We start from the raw sequence: 22212 nt of genomic DNA, 5'->3' as shown, positions 1-22212 counted from the left end.
CATTATTTCTTTAAAATTGGGATCTCATTGTGTTGCTGTGATTGTTAAAGTATATGTTTTCTTGTCCATAAGATGAAAATCATATGCACACTAAATAAAACATCATTCTGCATCCTATGTGCAGTAAGTTTTGTTTAATTGCTTATAGAATTTGCAATTATTGTAATGTTTGCTTAAAAGAGCAAACAAAATGTGTGAATAGATGCACAATACAGACCAAAGACTGATACAAGTCAGCAGTTTCATTAGAAAATAATATTATTATCAAAGTCACATCAGAAATGATTGACAACATGAAAGAAATTCATTTAGGAATGGAACAAACAGTCTCAATGGGTTTTTATGACCAAACTGTCTCACTTTGTACTTCAGTTTGGATACCATTTTCTAATATATTATCTTGAAGTACTTACAAATTACAGCATGTTGGCAAACACCAAGTACAGCTTGGCCTCTGGTGGGCAGCTTGGTGGGGGGGGGGGGGGTGTCTTCAACAGACAGTTCCTCCTGGGTCTGCTTCCTATGTTAAAAAAATCCCTCCATTTATACTTTGGAATTGAAAGTGAGGCTTTCATTCATTAGTTACCATCATTTGGAACTATTTCCAAACATTAAATTGAAAGTGAAAGTAGTTTTTTTTTAAAAATGTCAAAAATATATAAGAAAATTATATCTTATTAATTTATATTATGTAATATAAGATTTTCACATTTCATACTCAAACACCAATATTCTATGGCTAAGCACTGTCAACTGGCCAAATTTCAACCAGATAGCTGTATAAATTAAGAATTTATAACAATTTAAAATAGGCCACCCCTCCAAAAGCTTCCTCTATATATGGCGTGAGACCACAGTTATTTTTACTATATGTTTCATATAGACACTAACCTGGCTTTTGACTTTATACACACCCCAATTGAAAAACAAGGACATGGCATCTCTAGAACAATTCAAGACACAAAATATAATCACAAGAAAACACCATGTTGACCATTGACCCGACTGTCAAAATTGAGTTCAAATACATGACCCTTCCGCCAGGGAGTCAATCGGCTACAAACAACTTATTTTCAGACTTCCACAAGCTATGATTTTTCCAATATTTACATTGAAAACTATCAATTTCTGCAATAGAGTGTTAAATTCAGTCAAGTTCTCTGCAAAAAGAACATTTTTTGCTTCTTTTTCATTCAATTTTAATAAAATATTGATACTTGAACACAAGCACTCTTTGTTTCTGTACTCACATCCGGATCTTGGTCAACGGGGGGCAGATAACTGTGGTCTTGAGCCAAATATTTAAGCAACATTTTTTCAGAAACAGACTTCAAAACTCCTATAGTTCAGCTTCAGGCTATATGCAACACATACTGAAAGTTTGGCAATGATATATCAAACACTAAATGAATGAGACAAGTATTAGCACCTGTGGTATTTTCATAAAAAGCAGAAACAGCTATTTCCCTCAAATGTTAAGCCGCAAACCTTTGAAGAGCCATTATTTCCTTATGCATTGGAATAATTTGACCAAGTAAAGTTTTCCTTGTAGCTTTTAATGGTGTCTATAGAACAGCACCACAAAACTGGCCTGCCTACTCTTTTAAGATTTTGTTCTAAGCAAAATAAGGTTTTTCCACTTCATCGGCTTAGTGTTTTATATAAAAAATGACATAGAGCCAAACTGAAATGCCTCAACTTGTCAAAATTTTGCTTTTCTGGTCCACTTATATACAAAGGTAACAGAACTGTCCAGTTTAACACAAGAAATTTAGTGATCATGTGTTAATAGACAGTCTAAACAACACTATATGCCAAATTGTTGGCTTCCGGGACAAATGGCGCAACAAAGGAAATGGCAAAAAACACACCAAAACTTAAAGATTCATGACAACTGCTAGTGTTTTCATGTATGAGGTGGCTACATGATGTAGAAAATGCAGAGATAGCATTATTATGCCCATTTTTAAAAAAAAATATTTATACCGCTTTGGTCATGTCTAAAACGTTAATTTCTGAATAAATGTAACTTTATAAAAGTTATACAATAGCACATTGCTTTATTTACAGGTCACACAGAGTATCAGATGAGCAGAATTTCATAAAAAATGACGGCACCAGTTTTTGAATTGATATATGTGATTTATTGTATGTATAGTTGTGCTGTGTATACACATTTACATACATTTGTACATGAAAGAAATATGTTAATGCAACATTTTGTATTTACCTCTCCATGGAGAATTCCAAATCTCCTCTTCCAACGTCCAAACGTACACTCAATGAGTACCCTTGTTCTGCAGAGCCCCCTATTGAAGTTTGTCTTTTGGTTGGTGTCTGCAACTCTGTATGGTGTCATCAAGTATCTTGAACACGCATACCTGCCAAAAGTACACAGTCTGCATTAAATCATATCATACATTGTGTGTATAAAAACGTTTAATACCTTCAAATAAAACATGTTTTATACTTCTTAAAACTTCTTAAACACTATTATTGTGGTATTCAGTTAAGAGAAACAAAGGCCATTTTATCGTGACCTTTAAAAACACATTTGTAATCTAAATCAGATACAATCTCCTAAATTGTGCTGAAATCAGTAAACAGAACATTTTGTCATGGTCAATAATACTTTTAGCGATGTAAACGTTGTACGTTATTGCTTATTATTATAAGTTGATACTGGTATAAAATCTTGTCGAAATTCATGATAATGTAGCTACATTGTATTTTACATTTACATACCCGCTGTCTCCAAGAATAATCCCATCTTCCAAACCCCTGTGTTTTCTCTCCATGTGGCATCCAAGTGTGGATGTTCTGAATATAAAGCTATCGTGAGCTGATCCAGGCCACTGCGCATTGATAAATGTGAATTTTCCTGAAAGGATAAATACATGTAAAGGGGAGATAACATGACTGTGTTTATGAAGTTGTGAATGTTGACCATTTCATTTTAAGCCGTTATAGCTAAAGTTTGTGGGCGATACTATTTCCCGGTCTCTCCTCGTAAAATCCGGTCTCATCCGGTCTCATAATTCCCGGTTCATAACTTATGGCCCCAGGCAACGGATTGTGTTGCTGATGTTTATAACAAGATTTTGACAATCTTATTTGTTTTTATATGTAACAAAATGGTATAAAAATATATAAACATTATGTCTTAATTTATGCAATTTGTTATAGGTCTACACTGTTTATGCAATTTGTGTTTAAGGTGTAGAGAAAGATGCGATGGCAGTACAAATGCTCATGCTTTTTTTGCATAAAAGATTGAGGACGGCTAGAGTATGAAGTAACTTAGAATTGCACCTTTTAAATTATGTTATGTCAAATTTGTTTATTGTTCTTCCTTTTTTGTTTACCCCCCCCCCCCCTCCAGACATTATATTTTTTAAGCATTAATGATTACAATTGAAAAATTCCATGTTTGCTTATCCGACTCATATCGATACGATACTGTATGTTTATTGGGTAAACCATTATACAATGTTCATAGCATGTAAACAAGTAAATCAATGAATGGAGGAAAAGTACACAAACATTTTCTGGAGCTAATAGTTGCAATGTTATAACATCCTAATATAGTAAGTATGCGTGTGCTTAGACATTAAAGCTACTAGATGAAGAGTGTTTATTTAAAGTTGCGCCATTCTTAAGTAATCAACACATTATGTCTCCATTTTTCATTTATAATTTTGTGCTATTCGCTAACATTGAATACATTTGAATACCTTCGTCATTATTACACAACTTTAGCCGAATATATTTTATTTGTCAACTTGAAGTTTGCAATTAAATCTCTAGCTGCTTAAGAAATCTGATGCTGATTATTTTATTTATTTTTGAATTTGGTTACATGTTATCATCGTATTATTTTTGATCAAGATTATTAGAGCCGTTGCATAACAATCATTTATTTTATAAAATTGCCTTTATAATAAACAACAATATTTTTAGGGTATGAACCGAACAGTAGCCGTGCGTGTGTAATAAAACTGGCTAATCCGTTTATCATGCCCTTAACGAGGGACATTCGCTAATCTCTGACACGCGTTGTATAACGCATTTACACATTTCATGGTATGACATTATTGTGTATTGTCATAAACCTGTTATGAAGAGTTCCTTGACAAAATAAAATGATAATAAATAAACTTTTGAAATATTCGGCAGGCTATTTTACAAATAAAAATATAACTTACAAGATACAAGAATCTTTATTTAAAGTCGTCATGATCGGTGGAACTACGATGCTCCTACTTTATCAAAATGTAACAAATCTCAGCTTATAAAAGTTCCAGGACTTCTATAACAACCAAATGTACATGCCTGATGTGTCTTTGCAACTGCTAAGCTGTGGATTTTTGTTTTAAGAATGGCTATGTAATTTATACAAATGTCAATTTCGTTGTAAGTGAAATGAGGGAACATCTGTCTAGAAAATAAAAAAAAATCCGTTTCATAAAGAAAATGAAAAGTCGCGATCCCTATGACTTTCAAATTAAAAACATTCTGTTTATGTGAAATGCCAGAATTCGTCGATAGTTTAGTTATTTGCGAAAATAGTACATGCAAGAAAAGATTCCACATGAAATGCGTCGGCATAAAATTTAAAATTAGACGATCAGTTGGCAGAAATACATAAGGCAACTGGTCGTGGAAGTGCATCTGCTGCAACAAAATCAATAGTTAAACAAAAGAAAAATAATAGAATTAATTCCTTAAGTACTGAGTAAAGTTACAAATTTGATTTACATGTTGTCAAGCATTGTTTCTTTTTGTATTACTATTATCAATAGTATACTTATAACTGAATTTAATATGAAAAAAACACACAATGTGTTTGGGATTCATGACATTAATTTTAGTACATGTGCATATTTTATGTTTTAATCTTTGCCTTAATTTATTATATGTTTTATTGATATAAAATATGAAATAAATGGTGACATCATTTTCATCAAATATGTAATGTTTTAATCAACTGTAATCTTTTGTAATCCTATTACCCCTGCGGTCATTAGCACCTTTTTTTATCACGCCCGATAGCTACTATAAAATTTGGAAAACAGAGACCGGATGAGACCGGAACCGGGAAATAGTATCGCCCAAAGTTTGTTGACCTTGACATTGAAAGGAAAGTTTGGTCGACTTCATAGGTGAAAACATGTCCGACGATAAAAATGGATTAGATCATAATACTATCACGGATGTTTAAACCATGCTAGAATATCTCAACTACATCGGAAAAGATCAGCGACTTTAAATAGGTAAGACTAATTTTGTTATAGCACAGTTATTAAATCAACGATGTCTTCGATGAACATTTATGAAGTTGGGATTCCACGCCTTGTTGGGATTCCACGCCTTGGTATTTTAGATAGATTGTGTACAGCAGTAGCGTTTCTATTTTTAGACTCATTTATTTTATTCACTTATTAAATGCAGACGATTTATTCGGTACTCTGTTTTTTGCATTTTAACAGGTAAAAATTGAGCAAGCGTATTGCTTTTTTAAACTACAGAGCAATACAATTTAGCAGAAATAAACTCATTAATAATAATAATATATATCAGAAATTGTGTTCATACCAAGATCAATGACTGTCTCCACCAGGAATCCCACTGAAAGCAGCCTGATCTTTACATAACTCGACAACTTTGTTGTGCAGTTCTCCACATTTTTTTTTCTGGGGGTCCACCTCCTGTTGCAGCAATCGACCTTTTCCTAACAACCTCATCTTTCTTTACCTCTCTTTGCAAATTATCCCATTTGTTTTTTATCTGTGATGCTGTCCTTATTGTAACACCAACATTACTTACTTCTTTGGCAATTTGTTGCCAAACTTCAAGTCTTTTTTTCTGGCTTCTTCACTACCTTTAATGTTTCTTTATTCTTTTCATACTGTTCCACAAGAACACTTATTTCAGTAGCAGTGAAATTAAAACTTTTTCTTTTTAATCTGAGAAAAAAACGTTAATAAAATCTTATGTCACACTGAGTTACGTTTGTAACATTTTATCAACACATTTTAAAAGCATTTAGCACTAAGTGATAAGACCCTTTTTACTCTTCCGGCCATAATGTTGTTTATTCACTGTTTAAAAATGTTTCATCTAGGCTTGATATAATTATTATTCTATGTTATTCTATTTGTAATTTGAAAGCATTTGAAACTATGTATACTTTTGTATTTCTGCTGAATATAGATATTTTGAAAAATTGTGAAGAATTTTATTTGAAGTTCAACACATTTAGGTGTATTTTGTTTGATGAATCAATATGTTTTAAAAAATGCTTATTAACCCTTACCATGCTGCAATGTTTTAAGTGTAGTTCAGTTCTCACTGCTGAGTTGTTTTAAGTAAATGTTAAATATATCACCCATTGACTTAAAAAGAATACAATTTAAATAATACTTGTTCTACAGGATTCAAACTTTCAGACAGTGATATTGAAATGTTAAAGTTTTAATTAAGCTATCAGTAATTGAAATTGATTCCACGGTAACCATGGAGACAATTTCTTGTCTAAAAATTATACTTTTATTTTGCATATATGCTATAGTTTTTCATAAAAACACATTTGTGTTCATCAATAAAACCCATCAATTGATGAATTTTTGGGTAAAATGAAGATTCACATTGATATTGAACGCAATTAAATGAAAAGTTATGTTATTGTTTATTTTGGACAACATTTGTTATATGGCGTGTGCTACAATATAATTGAAAAACAGCTGTTTATTGGAGAGAAACAAGCAAATATGTCAATGGTCATTCATTTGTTTTTTCTAGCTTTAGTGTTCAGATCAAGAATACTCATTTATACAATACTATGAAGCAACAAAAACCTTTGTGAGAAAGTTATTCTGCATGCTCCCATGGCAACCAATCTTCTTTATTTGATATTCATACCGAAGTTAAAGAATTTGACCAATGTTTAGCCAACTTTAGGTTTTTTATCGACTACATTACCATTATTTTATGAATATTTATCTGCTTTATCTAATTTAATGTCATAATAAATAATTTTCAGCAAATAAAAATTCACATTACGGTATTTTAGTGATACTTAGCTATGGAAAGAAGAACAGTTAACAATATATGTATTTTGGACAAACTAAAAGAAAGAAATATATATTCTGTTTCAATTATTGTGGGAGCAGTACCATGCACATGATATACAGTAATGTGTGAGAATTTCCTTAGGGAGATAGATTTATTGCTAGGCGACTAAACAGCTTTAAATGAACCGTCATTCTTTTTTATATTTATTTCCATGTAATATTTTATGAAATATTGTATGAGCATGTGTTCTTATGTATATTTTATATGTATTTCATATTTGTTATGTATTTTATTTGAACTGTTTGTTGCATTTTTATTCTAATTATATTCTTGATTTTTAAAATAAATTAAAAAAAAAATTGCTTATTGTTGTAGGTAGTATATAAAAAGGTGAGAATTTAAGGGGTTGAAAAGTCTTCGTTTATTAGGGGTTGAAAAGTCTTTGTTTTGAGGGGGGGTGAAAAGTCTGAGCACTTTTAGGGGTTGAAATGACAAAGGGGTTGAAAAGTCTTTGATTTCACAAATCACAAAGGGGTTGAAAAGTCTTGGGGTTGAAAAGTCTGACGAGACTTTAAGTAAAACGAGACTTTACGCGGTAAATTTAAACAATTAACCATTTAAATATTATTTACAGTTTATAATGGTTAGTATTGGATTGGTTTGTTCCTTTGTCCATTCGTCAATATGCTTCAGTTCAGTCGCGTTCGTATTATTTGTATTAAACCTGTAATCGGTATTTGACCAGCCTGGCCACTCCACTTTCAGACCACACCAAAGAAAATGGGTTGCTTCCCATGCACACACTTTTTTCAAAGACATTCAAACATTTGTCAACCTCGTTTACAAACACATGCATTGTACAAAAATAATTCGACAATTTGCACAATTCTGCTTTCGTATCATATGAGTATGTGTCCCAATTTTCAACAATGTCAGGCATCAAAGACTCTCTCAATTCTTGTAGTTGTTTATTGAATATTGGATTGATGGCACATTGGTCAGACATTGTTGCAACAATAGTACTAACTAAATGTGCAATGTCATTTTGATCATGTTTGAGTGCATTTGATAGTTCAAACTAATTTTCTTGAAATGTTTCAAACAATGTTTTTGAGTCTCCTCCAGCAATTTCTGACAAACCTTGGCTGTATGTTATATTATCTGATGTTGTAATCTGGAAAGATTGGAAATGACAATGGAACTTTGATGTAGCATCTTGATGTAAGCAATTTCCCTTGACTGTTGAAGCATCGCCACCTGCATTCACCATAGCCTCTGCAACCTGAATCTGTACCACGCGTTTTGCTTCAATTCTGAGACGTGATAGGACACCCATACTAGGAAGCCTACTGAGTGTCGTCCCTGTCAAACTTTGCACAACTGTTTTCATTTAATACACCATTTTTCTGGCTGACACCAAATTCATTGACTAAAGTCATATTTGTTTGATGGACTTCTGATGTGTACTGGCCATTATAAAAGCTCATTATTTCAATATCATTCAAAACTTCATTAATCTCTTCGAGTTTAGCAGTTTGATTTTCCTTTTCTAAGATTTCATGTCTAATTGTCTAAATTTTATCATGATTTGTTTCCATTTCAAAATTTCTAGATTTTTTGACCCTACAAATCTTCACTAACAATGATTTTCTGTCATTTTCAGTGTATTTACTTCAGATTGCAGTGATTCATTTTTTTCTTTTACATCACTCTTTTCCAGTTTGAGTTGTTCCAGCTCTGTTTTTATTTCGTTAACCTCATTTTCTTTCTTTTATATGGCTTTCTCTCTGCGTTTTAATTTTTGGTTCAGATTTCTTGTGGAATTTTTCTTAACCTTTTCACATAACATTGAAATTCATTAGTTGTTTTATCTAGCTGATCTGATATGTGTTGAAATTTCTGTTGCCATAACTCTAGTTAATGTTGCAAGCTGTGAGATTCTCTTTTATACTTCATGGCTTCACCGTAGCGATCATTCATCATATCTAACCATTTCATCTGAATGTCAAGTTTTTTTCCATAATGTTCAATTTGAAAAGAAAGGTTTTCATTTGAATCTTCAACATGTTCTATTTCTCTTTTCAACTTGTGATTCTCCTGAACAACATTCCTTGCAGCATCTTGCACTTGTCTTATTTGGCTTTCATCTGCAAGTGTTGTATCTTCAGTAATATTTTTTTCAGACCTGTGCATGAAAACCAGATTGCAAAATAGAACACAATTCGACATCATGCTTTTGTAATCTTCACTCTGAGACATGATTCTGGTGATGATCGCAACACTTCAAACTCTTATTGAATTTTTCTGACTGCAACAGGCTGACATTACTTCTCCCAATTTCTAAAATTTCCTTGTTCAATGGTGGACCTAGAACAATAAAAAAGTTTAGGTCAACAATGAATTTAACTTGCTGCCATTAAATGAAGATGTGAAGAGAGAACAAGCATATTTGTTGAATTTATAGTTTAAGAATATTAAAAATTGACCTATCGACCTAGTTTCTAACCCAATGTGACCTAGTTTAAAACTAATTAACCATTTCACTAATGAAAACTATTTGGACTAAGGAACATCCATGTACATTGATAAAACATCAATTTTGAATTCAACTTCATGCACTAACTAAAGCATTTGTTAACAGAGAACAGTACTATACATTCAGTCATTTTTATATTGTTGAAAAGTGAAACAACTCGTCATTAATTCAACATTTTGACAACGATATAATAAATGTTTTCCATACCTAATAATCCAATTTTACTAATTTGATCTTCTGACAGATTTCTTTTAAACACCTATCGCCAGACCTGAAAAATACAACAACATGCTTTAAATTTTACGGAACGTGAACTTGGGTGGGGTAAACGTCAACGTGAAACGTAATCAAAACATGGCCGAATGGGATGGAAAATGAATTTCTGACGTAATAAATACAGCGTAAAAAGTGAAATAACCGCATATTTTTGTTGCAAAGATAACGTAGTGTTCGTATTTGATTGAACACTTTTATTAATTAATATATTACCTGTTGTTTCTCACTGTTTTCGCCTTCAATTTAACACCATTTCGTTATTTGTTTATGATTACACACATTATATGGATAAACCAAATTATAGTATAATTAAAGCATATTTTTAGTATGAAAATCATTTATAATAAAATTTAACGCTGCTTTTAGGAAAAAATTGAAATTACTTATATAAATCTACCTGAATTTCTTCAACATCATTTGCAACTGTATTAAGACATTAGGCCACTCCTTTTTTATTTTTTGGTTTACAATTTTTTTTGGAAAAAATGTCCGCCGGGTGGTCGAAAAAAAAAAGGAAAAAAAGAAGGAAAAAAAGTCACAAAGCATACTCTTAAAGGGTGAAAAACAGAGAACAACATAACAAAAATGAAAAATTATATCATTTACTTGACATTTTAAATTCTTAAACTGTTATTAATGCATGTGTTAAAATACACTCAAAGTTTCAAAGTTCTAATTAATTACACAGTTTAAATCTTACACACTGTGCATATAAAACATCAATAAAATTGACTATAGAACATGTACATACATGTATAAACTACACTTTTTATCAAAGATACATTGAATATCACTCAGCAAGACATTTGTTTAGCTTTAAGGGTATGCTAAACAAAAGCGAATGCAGAACACTTAAAAACTGACCAATATTAAATTTAAACAAAACAAAGAGAAGGGGCATTTTACGCATTAAAATACACAAAAATTGCACTGTATTCAAACGATACATTACATTTTCTAAACATTGTCTCAGTTATATCAATATTGGAAAATGTCAATAAAGTGAAATAATTACCAATTTTATTTTTGCCTAAATAGAGCATTTCGAGATTTTCTGACATTGTTAAAATGCAGTAATTCATGATTTTTGTATGCTAGATAGTTGGTAGGAGTGACCTCTTTGATAAGTCTGAAGAAAAATATATATATTAGGTTAAATGTCACTAAAATTTGTACAGGTTGAATGACACCAAAGCAGGAGTTCATTCCCATCAAATCACTGTGGTATTAGACTGCTGACAAAAGATCAGGTCACAGTCTTTCATATCCAAGTTCAAAAAATTAATGTTTATGGCTTAACGCGATTTAACGTTTAAGAAAAAAATATGTTTTTGTGACAGTCACTCACAGATTGACAATTTTGACATTTAAAAAAAAAAAAATGTTTCAGAATAGGCTTAATTTGGTATAAATTCCAGCAAGGTCATATACATGTAAGGTAACACATATTAGAACAGGTCTCAATTGTTTAGAAAATGCCGAAGAAAACATTTGTTCACTATTTCTTTAAGCCATATATTTGTGTAGATTTATTCTAATGAATCACATCCATTACTTTGTTGATATCAATTGAAAGGCTTTTGAGAAATGACCGAGAAGAACTGTCAATCTATGAGAGAGCAGCTTCAATCTGTGAGAGAGCAGCTTTAATGCTTTGTTTTAATTTTCTGAATGACAATCATAATATTTTCAAAGTTTTAAACCTCCACCTGGACCAAATTTAAGAATTTATGAAAAATTAAAGTATTATCATGTTGAAATTCTACTACAATATTGAATTGTTAATACTGTCATTATATGTTGATTAATTGTACAGACATGCAGGTATATTTTGGCTAAAACCAGTACTTGATTGTTGCATTATTGTCCGAATTATGAAAATACACAACCATTACCTCTTCTGCCATTTTTCATTAGAATTAAAGCCATGAATTCAGAGCCGGCAGCACCATTGGTACCATACTCCCCTCTGAAAATAACAATTAAATCACAATTCAAATGTCTGCCATTTATAGGCACAGTAAACATGTCAGCATTTTTTATGTTTCTGCACCCCCAACACCACTTGATATTGTAGAATTTAACCTTGAAAGAAATGTGTGCTTGTTTATGTGTTCAATCCCATTTCGCTTGACCACTGAATAAATATAATTAACTGACAGTCAAAGATTATGTTTGGTTTAAGCATTGACTATATAAAACATATGGCTGTGGTTATATAAAGACATCTAATCATATATAATGAAGTTTATAAATATATCTGATACTGAGTTAAGAAAGTCTAACATTATTATCAATCTAAGCAGATCCAGACTTACTTGTATTTCAAAGAAAGTATTTGTGTTCTTATTATATTTGCCACTGAACACTGAGCTCCAAAATTATTTTTTTACTATCTTAGCATCTGTCAAATGGAAGCAGACTTACCCCACTTACTAAAAATAAATGACATTTCCATTTAGTTCCTCCTTAGGGCCCTTTTTAGCTTGACTATTCGAAGAATAAATAGGACTATACTTACTTGCCACGGCGTCGGCGTCCGGTTAAAGTTTAAGGGCAAGTTGGGATTTTCACTTATATCTCATATACTCTTCATTCAATTCACACAGTTGTTAAGGACCATCACTAAATGAGGTTAGATAACTCCATAGTATACTTTATACAAATTATGGCCCCTGATTGTGACTAAGGAACTTAGGTTAAAGTTTTAGGGCAGGTGAAAGTTTTAGGGCAAGATGGGATTTTAATAAAACAAACTTCAATACCCTTCATTCAATTGACTTATTACAAAATCGCACATTTATTGACAACCATCTTACAATAAGGTTACATTACTCCATTTTAACCCTTAATACAAATAATGGCCCTTGATTGACTTTTTAAAAAAAAGAATCAATTTTTATTTCTTTCGACAGGCACATTTTCTTAACCAAGTTTTCTAAAAAGGGAAAACAAGTTAAACAACACTATATGCCAAATTGTTGGCTTCCGGGACAAATGGCGCAACAAAGGAAATGGCAAAAAACACACCAAAACTTAAAGATTCATGACAACTGCTAGTGTTTTCATGTATGAGGTGGCTACATGATGTAGAAAATGCAGAGATAGCATTATTATGCCCATTTTAAAAAAAAAATACTTTAAGAATCTGTTTTGAAGGCTAGATTTGGCATTAAATTCAGAGTACAGCACTTCACTATTGTCTATAAGATAGCTTATTTACACCTGATTTGCTATAAATCTCACTCATTGGAATCATTTACACACAAACAAGCACTACAGAGTTGACTAACATCTTCATTCTTCTGAAATATTGGATTCAGAGCTGCATCTCCTGGATTCAGATTGCAGGACTACCGCCTGGGGAAAAGGCCGCAGCTAACTGGAGCTTATTGGCACATCATGATCTGCAAGCAAGACACAAAAGCAATGTTTTACACAAATAAAACTATCTGCCACTACTGTTAAAGTTTGGAAAAAGGCCTGTAAACACTCATTTGAGGCATACACAACCTTTAATATAGTCATAAATGTGATAAATATGCAGAAAAGTTCATGAATTCAAAGATTTTCAGGACAAATTTAATAGAATATATAGTCTTTTGGACATTTTGCAATCAGTTTTTAACAACTCAAAGGTAAATCTCATCTTATTGAGTACCCAGATGCATTTTGCAAGCATTCAAACCAGACATGCTTAGAATTTCTTCTTACTTGGAGATGGTATTCCTTTCTTGAAAATCCTTGCCGAGAGCCGGTATGGAAAACCACACGAGACCACAGTTTTACCAGCACTGGTTCATGTCCTTGAAAATTCCTCTGTGGCTACAGCAACCAGGCTGGCTATTAAAATAAGCAATAAATTAGGGTTTTTAAAACATTTATACTGTATTAAGGTTGTGTTGTTTAATGCATTTAAGGGAAAAGGCTCTATTCTTTATGAAAAGCTGCTCACTTTTTATTTATTTTGTCCTTGAGAAATGTCAAGTTTTTCAATGAATAAACTTGAATAAATGAATGAATTAATGAATATATATGAATGATTGATAGAATGAATTAATGAATTAATGAAAGGTGGCATTATTTCTTTAAAATTGGGATCTCATTGTGTTGCTGTGATTGTTAAAGTATATGTTTTCTTGTCCATAAGATGAAAATCATATGCACACTAAATAAAACATCATTCTGCATCCTATGTGCAGTAAGTTTTGTTTAATTGCTTATAGAATTTGCAATTATTGTAATGTTTGCTTAAAAGAGCAAACAAAATGTGTGAATAGATGCACAATACAGACCAAAGACTGATACAAGTCAGCAGTTTCATTAGAAAATAATATTATTATCAAAGTCACATCAGAAATGATTGACAACATGAAAGAAATTCATTTAGGAATGGAACAAACAGTCTCAATGGGTTTTTATGACCAAACTGTCTCACTTTGTACTTCAGTTTGGATACCATTTTCTAATATATTATCTTGAAGTACTTACAAATTACAGCATGTTGGCAAACACCAAGTACAGCTTGGCCTCTGGTGGGCAGCTTGGTGGGGGGGGGGGGTGTCTTCAACAGACAGTTCCTCCTGGGTCTGCTTCCTATGTTAAAAAAATCCCTCCATTTATACTTTGGAATTGAAAGTGAGGCTTTCATTCATTAGTTACCATCATTTGGAACTATTTCCAAACATTAAATTGAAAGTGAAAGTAGTTTTTTTTTAAAAATGTCAAAAATATATAAGAAAATTATATCTTATTAATTTATATTATGTAATATAAGATTTTCACATTTCATACTCAAACACCAATATTCTATGGCTAAGCACTGTCAACTGGCCAAATTTCAACCAGATAGCTGTATAAATTAAGAATTTATAACAATTTAAAATAGGCCACCCCTCCAAAAGCTTCCTCTATATATGGCGTGAGACCACAGTTATTTTTACTATATGTTTCATATAGACACTAACCTGGCTTTTGACTTTATACACACCCCAATTGAAAAACAAGGACATGGCATCTCTAGAACAATTCAAGACACAAAATATAATCACAAGAAAACACCATGTTGACCATTGACCCGACTGTCAAAATTGAGTTCAAATACATGACCCTTCCGCCAGGGAGTCAATCGGCTACAAACAACTTATTTTCAGACTTCCACAAGCTATGATTTTTCCAATATTTACATTGAAAACTATCAATTTCTGCAATAGAGTGTTAAATTCAGTCAAGTTCTCTGCAAAAAGAACATTTTTTGCTTCTTTTTCATTCAATTTTAATAAAATATTGATACTTGAACACAAGCACTCTTTGTTTCTGTACTCACATCCGGATCTTGGTCAACGGGGGGCAGATAACTGTGGTCTTGAGCCAAATATTTAAGCAACATTTTTTCAGAAACAGACTTCAAAACTCCTATAGTTCAGCTTCAGGCTATATGCAACACATACTGAAAGTTTGGCAATGATATATCAAACACTAAATGAATGAGACAAGTATTAGCACCTGTGGTATTTTCATAAAAAGCAGAAACAGCTATTTCCCTCAAATGTTAAGCCGCAAACCTTTGAAGAGCCATTATTTCCTTATGCATTGGAATAATTTGACCAAGTAAAGTTTTCCTTGTAGCTTTTAATGGTGTCTATAGAACAGCACCACAAAACTGGCCTGCCTACTCTTTTAAGATTTTGTTCTAAGCAAAATAAGGTTTTTCCACTTCATCGGCTTAGTGTTTTATATAAAAAATGACATAGAGCCAAACTGAAATGCCTCAACTTGTCAAAATTTTGCTTTTCTGGTCCACTTATATACAAAGGTAACAGAACTGTCCAGTTTAACACAAGAAATTTAGTGATCATGTGTTAATAGACAGTCTAAACAACACTATATGCCAAATTGTTGGCTTCCGGGACAAATGGCGCAACAAAGGAAATGGCAAAAAACACACCAAAACTTAAAGATTCATGACAACTGCTAGTGTTTTCATGTATGAGGTGGCTACATGATGTAGAAAATGCAGAGATAGCATTATTATGCCCATTTTTAAAAAAAAATATTTATACCGCTTTGGTCATGTCTAAAACGTTAATTTCTGAATAAATGTAACTTTATAAAAGTTATACAATAGCACATTGCTTTATTTACAGGTCACACAGAGTATCAGATGAGCAGAATTTCATAAAAAATGACGGCACCAGTTTTTGAATTGATATATGTGATTTATTGTATGTATAGTTGTGCTGTGTATACACATTTACATACATTTGTACATGAAAGAAATATGTTAATGCAACATTTTGTATTTACCTCTCCATGGAGAATTCCAAATCTCCTCTTCCAACGTCCAAACGTACACTCAATGAGTACCCTTGTTCTGCAGAGCCCCCTATTGAAGTTTGTCTTTTGGTTGGTGTCTGCAACTCTGTATGGTGTCATCAAGTATCTTGAACACGCATACCTGCCAAAAGTACACAGTCTGCATTAAATCATATCATACATTGTGTGTATAAAAACGTTTAATACCTTCAAATAAAACATGTTTTATACTTCTTAAAACTTCTTAAACACTATTATTGTGGTATTCAGTTAAGAGAAACAAAGGCCATTTTATCGTGACCTTTAAAAACACATTTGTAATCTAAATCAGATACAATCTCCTAAATTGTGCTGAAATCAGTAAACAGAACATTTTGTCATGGTCAATAATACTTTTAGCGATGTAAACGTTGTACGTTATTGCTTATTATTATAAGTTGATACTGGTATAAAATCTTGTCGAAATTCATGATAATGTAGCTACATTGTATTTTACATTTACATACCCGCTGTCTCCAAGAATAATCCCATCTTCCAAACCCCTGTGTTTTCTCTCCATGTGGCATCCAAGTGTGGATGTTCTGAATATAAAGCTATCGTGAGCTGATCCAGGCCACTGCGCATTGATAAATGTGAATTTTCCTGAAAGGATAAATACATGTAAAGGGGAGATAACATGACTGTGTTTATGAAGTTGTGAATGTTGACCATTTCATTTTAAGCCGTTATAGCTAAAGTTTGTGGGCGATACTATTTCCCGGTCTCTCCTCGTAAAATCCGGTCTCATCCGGTCTCATAATTCCCGGTTCATAACTTATGGCCCCAGGCAACGGATTGTGTTGCTGATGTTTATAACAAGATTTTGACAATCTTATTTGTTTTTATATGTAACAAAATGGTATAAAAATATATAAACATTATGTCTTAATTTATGCAATTTGTTATAGGTCTACACTGTTTATGCAATTTGTGTTTAAGGTGTAGAGAAAGATGCGATGGCAGTACAAATGCTCATGCTTTTTTTGCATAAAAGATTGAGGACGGCTAGAGTATGAAGTAACTTAGAATTGCACCTTTTAAATTATGTTATGTCAAATTTTTTTTTTTTTCTTCCTTTTTTGTTTACCCCCCCCCCCCCCCCTCCAGACATTATATTTTTTAAGCATTAATGATTACAATTGAAAAATTCCATGTTTGCTTATCCGACTCATATCGATACGATACTGTATGTTTATTGGGTAAACCATTATACAATGTTCATAGCATGTAAACAAGTAAATCAATGAATGGAGGAAAAGTACACAAACATTTTCTGGAGCTAATAGTTGCAATGTTATAACATCCTAATATAGTAAGTATGCGTGTGCTTAGACATTAAAGCTACTAGATGAAGAGTGTTTATTTAAAGTTGCGCCATTCTTAAGTAATCAACACATTATGTCTCCATTTTTCATTTATAATTTTGTGCTATTCGCTAACATTGAATACATTTGAATACCTTCGTCATTATTACACAACTTTAGCCGAATATATTTTATTTGTCAACTTGAAGTTTGCAATTAAATCTCTAGCTGCTTAAGAAATCTGATGCTGATTATTTTATTTATTTTTGAATTTGGTTACATGTTATCATCGTATTATTTTTGATCAAGATTATTAGAGCCGTTGCATAACAATCATTTATTTTATAAAATTGCCTTTATAATAAACAACAATATTTTTAGGGTATGAACCGAACAGTAGCCGTGAGTGTGTAATAAAACTGGCTAATCCGTTTATCATGCCCTTAACGAGGGACATTCGCTAATCTCTGACACGCGTTGTATAACGCATTTACACATTTCATGGTATGACATTATTGTGTATTGTCATAAACCTGTTATGAAGAGTTCCTTGACAAAATAAAATGATAATAAATAAACTTTTGAAATATTCGGCAGGCTATTTTACAAATAAAAATATAACTTACAAGATACAAGAATCTTTATTTAAAGTCGTCATGATCGGTGGAACTACGATGCTCCTACTTTATCAAAATGTAACAAATCTCAGCTTATAAAAGTTCCAGGACTTCTATAACAACCAAATGTACATGCCTGATGTGTCTTTGCAACTGCTAAGCTGTGGATTTTTGTTTTAAGAATGGCTATGTAATTTATACAAATGTCAATTTCGTTGTAAGTGAAATGAGGGAACATCTGTCTAGAAAATAAAAAAAAATCCGTTTCATAAAGAAAATGAAAAGTCGCGATCCCTATGACTTTCAAATTAAAAACATTCTGTTTATGTGAAATGCCAGAATTCGTCGATAGTTTAGTTATTTGCGAAAATAGTACATGCAAGAAAAGATTCCACATGAAATGCGTCGGCATAAAATTTAAAATTAGACGATCAGTTGGCAGAAATACATAAGGCAACTGGTCGTGGAAGTGCATCTGCTGCAACAAAATCAATAGTTAAACAAAAGAAAAATAATAGAATTAATTCCTTAAGTACTGAGTAAAGTTACAAATTTGATTTACATGTTGTCAAGCATTGTTTCTTTTTGTATTACTATTATCAATAGTATACTTATAACTGAATTTAATATGAAAAAAACACACAATGTGTTTGGGATTCATGACATTAATTTTAGTACATGTGCATATTTTATGTTTTAATCTTTGCCTTAATTTATTATATGTTTTATTGATATAAAATATGAAATAAATGGTGACATCATTTTCATCAAATATGTAATGTTTTAATCAACTGTAATCTTTTGTAATCCTATTACCCCTGCGGTCATTAGCACCTTTTTTTATCACGCCCGATAGCTACTATAAAATTTGGAAAACAGAGACCGCATGAGACCGGAACCGGGAAATAGTATCGCCCAAAGTTTGTTGACCTTGACATTGAAAGGAAAGTTTGGTCGACTTCATAGGTGAAAACATGTCCGACGATAAAAATGGATTAGATCATAATACTATCACGGATGTTTAAACCATGCTAGAATATCTCAACTACATCGGAAAAGATCAGCGACTTTAAATAGGTAAGACTAATTTTGTTATAGCACAGTTATTAAATCAACGATGTCTTCGATGAACATTTATGAAGTTGGGATTCCACGCCTTGTTGGGATTCCACGCCTTGGTATTTTAGATAGATTGTGTACAGCAGTAGCGTTTCTATTTTTAGACTCATTTATTTTATTCACTTATTAAATGCAGACGATTTATTCGGTACTCTGTTTTTTGCATTTTAACAGGTAAAAATTGAGCAAGCGTATTGCTTTTTTAAACTACAGAGCAATACAATTTAGCAGAAATAAACTCATTAATAATAATAATATATATCAGAAATTGTGTTCATACCAAGATCAATGACTGTCTCCACCAGGAATCCCACTGAAAGCAGCCTGATCTTTACATAACTCGACAACTTTGTTGTGCAGTTCTCCACATTTTTTTTTCTGGGGGTCCACCTCCTGTTGCAGCAATCGACCTTTTCCTAACAACCTCATCTTTCTTTACCTCTCTTTGCAAATTATCCCATTTGTTTTTTATCTGTGATGCTGTCCTTATTGTAACACCAACATTACTTACTTCTTTGGCAATTTGTTGCCAAACTTCAAGTCTTTTTTTCTGGCTTCTTCACTACCTTTAATGTTTCTTTATTCTTTTCATACTGTTCCACAAGAACACTTATTTCAGTAGCAGTGAAATTAAAACTTTTTCTTTTTAATCTGAGAAAAAAACGTTAATAAAATCTTATGTCACACTGAGTTACGTTTGTAACATTTTATCAACACATTTTAAAAGCATTTAGCACTAAGTGATAAGACCCTTTTTACTCTTCCGGCCATAATGTTGTTTATTCACTGTTTAAAAATGTTTCATCTAGGCTTGATATAATTATTATTCTATGTTATTCTATTTGTAATTTGAAAGCATTTGAAACTATGTATACTTTTGTATTTCTGCTGAATATAGATATTTTGAAAAATTGTGAAGAATTTTATTTGAAGTTCAACACATTTAGGTGTATTTTGTTTGATGAATCAATATGTTTTAAAAAATGCTTATTAACCCTTACCATGCTGCAATGTTTTAAGTGTAGTTCAGTTCTCACTGCTGAGTTGTTTTAAGTAAATGTTAAATATATCACCCATTGACTTAAAAAGAATACAATTTAAATAATACTTGTTCTACAGGATTCAAACTTTCAGACAGTGATATTGAAATGTTAAAGTTTTAATTAAGCTATCAGTAATTGAAATTGATTCCACGGTAACCATGGAGACAATTTCTTGTCTAAAAATTATACTTTTATTTTGCATATATATGCTATAGTTTTTCATAAAAACACATTTGTGTTCATCAATAAAACCCATCAATTGATGAATTTTTGGGTAAAATGAAGATTCACATTGATATTGAACGCAATTAAATGAAAAGTTATGTTATTGTTTATTTTGGACAACATTTGTTATATGGCGTGTGCTACAATATAATTGAAAAACAGCTGTTTATTGGAGAGAAACAAGCAAATATGTCAATGGTCATTCATTTGTTTTTTCTAGCTTTAGTGTTCAGATCAAGAATACTCATTTATACAATACTATGAAGCAACAAAAACCTTTGTGAGAAAGTTATTCTGCATGCTCCCATGGCAACCAATCTTCTTTATTTGATATTCATACCGAAGTTAAAGAATTTGACCAATGTTTAGGCATACATGTGATAATTTCTTGGGTCGATTCCGGGACACTCATCGTAATGTCAACGCACACTAGGGGGGTCCGGGGGCATGCCCCCCCAGAAATTTTTGTGCATTCTATAGCATATCTGGGGCTATTTTAGTCGTTTTTAACGTCGGGGGGAAAATGTACCTATTTTGACTGCCAAGACGTATTTTTTTACTTGACATGGTTGTTTTTTTTCTGCATTTTCTTGAAAAAATAAAACCACCAGATATTTTCCCAGGCTTTAAATGAAGTGCTAACCAGGAGGATATGCAGTCTACTTTCGGTTTCATCAAAACAGGAAATAAACAACTATACGGGCACCTGTTTTCCCGCGCTTTTGAGAACATGCGTTACAAAAATTTATTTTTTCATCACATTTAAAACGTTTGCAATTTATGACACACAATATTTTCCAGACGATAAAGAAGATTTTCCAGTCGATGAGCTTTTTTCCGTTTGGAGATGCATATAATTTTGATAGAGACGTGTCAACAATCGGCTGTATAAAGCGATCATGTGACATACCATGGTCACGTGATTAAAGCACTCTAGTATATAACCACCTGTAACAGACAACGCGAAAACTTTTCCTTCTTCACAGGACATTGCGACAGGTAAACACTGAAAGTTTACCTGTCGCACCAAATTTTTACCTGTCGCAATGTTACAAACAGTATTCAGTAACATCAGCCTAAACCTTGATTTAATAAGCCTCTTTTTTAAATAAGTTTTGTAATTCCCCATTATAACAGGTTTAGATCCTTTTGGTTAGATTTGTCCTACAGTACTATAATAAATTACAAAAAAAAGCCAAACATAATGTAAAAAAAATCTTATAAATGTCATAATTTTTTTCTTCCCTTGCCTCCCCAATAAAAACTCATATCTGGTTCGTCTACCCATGAAACAGCTAGATCTTACTCTTAATTCATCTTTAAATTAAAGATACAATAGGGTTATAAAATGTTACGAATTGTACTACAAGTCAAACTCAGGCACAACATTTATGCAAAAACGAAAGTAGAGTTCTTGTTATTGGCAATGTTAAACAGAGCGGAAAGAAAGTCAGCTCGGTATATTAATCATCATATTTAAATTAACACGATTGCCGGGAACCACTACATAACGGAATTTTGTAATTTCCGAACATTTCCGTAAAATAAAAGTATTAGAGTACCAGCTGAAATCGGAACCTTACGCGTTTTATCGGCTTTTACGGAAACATGTTGAAACGGGGTTTACAAATAGTGAAACACGGATTAACACGCTGAATAATCAT

The 22212-nt window shown here is 32.1% G+C and overlaps 1 long non-coding RNA gene across 1 annotated transcript; it reads right to left on the bottom strand.

The window, feature by feature from the left end:
* Positions 1–477: 477 nt before the first annotated feature.
* LOC128231905 (uncharacterized) lies at positions 478–13677 on the bottom strand. Its single transcript, XR_008260458.1, has 3 exons — positions 13601–13677; positions 13180–13293; positions 478–520 (listed from the first exon to the last, which is right to left on the bottom strand). It is a non-coding gene; the product is annotated as an uncharacterized LOC128231905 (long non-coding RNA).
* Positions 13678–22212: the final 8535 nt, after the last annotated feature.

The sequence above is a fragment of the Mya arenaria genome, chromosome 4 (assembly GCF_026914265.1).
Source record: "Mya arenaria isolate MELC-2E11 chromosome 4, ASM2691426v1".
Lineage (NCBI taxonomy): Eukaryota > Metazoa > Mollusca > Bivalvia > Myida > Myidae > Mya > Mya arenaria.
This window is presented reverse-complemented; position numbering and strand designations above follow the sequence as displayed.